Genomic DNA, 2,722 nt, shown 5'->3' on the forward strand with positions numbered 1-2,722 from the left:
ATATAAACCTACCGATCCTCTCCAGAAACCACACTGTCCCATTCCTGTTTACTTAACATAAGGGGGTGGGGGGAACAGTATATAAACCTACCGATCCTCTCCAGGGGGGGGGGTCCAATTCCTGGTACTATAATTAATTAGTGGGGGGGGGATATAAACCTACCGATCCTCTCCAGGGGGGGGGGGTCCCATCTGTTTACTAGGGGGGGGGGGTGGGGGGGGGGGGGGGGGGGGGGGGGATCCTGGGGGGAACCACACTGTCCCATTCCTGTTTACTGTAATGGTGGGGGGAAACAGGGGGGGGGGGGGGATCCTCTCCAGAACCACACTGTCCCATTCCTGGGGGGGGGTAATAAGTGTATAGAAACAGATATAAACCTACCGGGGGGGGGGGGAAACCTGTCCCATTCCTGTTTACTAGGGGGGGGTGGGGGGGGGAACAATATAAACCTACCGATCCTCTCCAGAACCACACTGTCCCATTCCTGTTTACTAGGGGGGGGGGGGGGGTGTAGGGGGGGGGGGGGGGGGGGGGGGGAACCACACTGTCCCATTCCTGGGGGGGGGGGGGGTGTATAGGGGGGGGGGATCCTCTCCAGAAACCACACTGGGGGGGGGGGGGGGGGGGGGGGGGGGGGGGGGGGGGGGGGGATCCTCTCCAAAACCACACTGTCCCATTCCTGTTTACTAGTAATAATGTGTATAGGGGGGGGGGGGGGGGGGGGGGGGGGGGGGGGGGGGGGGTCCCATTCCTGGGGGGGGTAATAAGTGTATAAACAGGGGGGGGGGGGGATCCTCTCCAGAACCACACTGGGGGGGGGGGGGGGGGGGGGGGGGGGGTGGGGGGGGGGGGGGGTATTTTACTAGTCTATAGTGTGGGGGGGGGGGATCCTCTCCAGAACCACACTGTCCCATTCCTGGGGGGGGGGGTAATTAGTGTGGGGGGGGGGGGGGGGGGGGGATCCTCTCCAGAACCACACTGTCCCATTCCTGTTTACTAGTAATAAGTGTATAGGGGGGGGGGGGGGGGGGGATCCTCTCCAAACCACACTGTCCCATTACCTGTTTACTAGGGGGGGGGTGTGGGAACAGATATAAACCTACCGATCCTCTCCAGAACCACACTGTCCCATTCCTGTTTACTAGTAATAAGTGGGGGGGGGGGGGGGGGGGGGGGGGGTGTGTCCCATTCCTGGGGGGGGGGGGGGGGGGGAATTATTATAAACCTACCGATCCTCTCCAGGGGGGGGGGGTCCCATTCCTGGGTACTAGTAATAAGGGGGGGGGGGGGGGGGGGGGATCTCTCCAGAACCACACTGTCCCATTCCTGTTTACTAGTAATAAGTGGGGGGGGGGGGGGGGGATCCTGGAACCACACTGTCCCATTCCTGTTTACTAGGGGGGGTGGGGGGGGGGGGGGGGGGGGATCCTCTCCAGAACCACACTGTCCCATTCCTGTTTTACTAGGGGGGGTGGGGGGGGGGAACAGGGGGGGGGGGGGGGGGGGGAACCACACTGTCCCATTGGGGGGGGGGGGGGGGGGGGGGGGGGTGGGGGATCCTCTCCAGAACCACACTGTCCCATTCCTGGGGGGGGGGGGGGGGGGGGGGTGGGGGGGGGGGGGGGGGGGGGGGATCCTCTCCAGAACCACACTGTCCCATTCCTGTTTACTAGTAATAAGTGTATAGAACAGTATATATAAAATCCTCTCCAGAACCACCGATCCTCTCCAGAACCACACTGTCCCATAGAGGGGGTCCTGTTTACTAGTTAACCACACTGGGGGGGGGGGGGGGGGGGGGGGGGGGGTGGGGGGGGGGGGGGGGGGGGGATGGGGGGGGGGAACCACACTGTCCCATTCCTGGGGGGGGGGGGGTAATAGTGGGGGGGGGGGGGGGGGGGGGGGGGGAACCACACTGGGGGGGGGGGGGGTTTACTAGGGGGGGGGGTGGGGAACAGATATAAACCTACCGGGGGGGGGGGGGGGAACCACACTGTCCCATTCCTGGGGGGGGGGGGGGGGTGTATGGGGGGATATAAACCTACCGATCCTCTCCAGAACCACACTGTCCCATTCCTGGGGGGGGGGGGGTAATAAGTGGGTGGGAACAGGGGGGGGGGGGGGGGATCCTCTCCAGAACCACACTGTCCCATTCCTGGGGGGGGTAATAAGTGTATAGAACAGATATAAACCTACCGGGAACCACACTGTCCCATTCCTGGGGGGGGGGGGGGGTGTATAGAACAGATATAAACCTACCGGGGGGGGGGGGGGGGGGGGGGGGGGGTCCCATTCCTGTTTACTAGTAATAAGTGTATAGAACAGGGGGGGGGGGGGGATCCTCTCCAGAACCACACTGGGGGGGGGGGGGGGGGGGGGTTTACTAGGGGGGGGGTGGGGGGAACAGGGGGGGGGGGGGATCCTCTCCAGAACCACACTGGGGGGGGGGGGGGGGGGGGGTGTATAGAACAGGGGGGGGGGGGATCCTCTCCAGAACCACACTGGGGGGGGGGGGGGGGTTTAAGTAATAAGTGTGGGGGGGGGGGGGGGGGGGGGGGGGGGGATCCTCTCCAGAACCACACTGTCCCATTCCTGGGGGGGGGGGGGGTGGGGGGAACAGATATAAACCTACCGATCCTCTCCAGAACCACACTGTCCCATTCCTGTTTACTGGGGGGGGGGGGGGGGGGGGGTGTATAGGGGGGATATAAACCTACCGGG

This window comes from Argopecten irradians, chromosome 9 (assembly GCF_041381155.1).
Source record: "Argopecten irradians isolate NY chromosome 9, Ai_NY, whole genome shotgun sequence".
In the NCBI taxonomy this organism is placed as follows: Eukaryota; Metazoa; Mollusca; class Bivalvia; order Pectinida; family Pectinidae; genus Argopecten; species Argopecten irradians.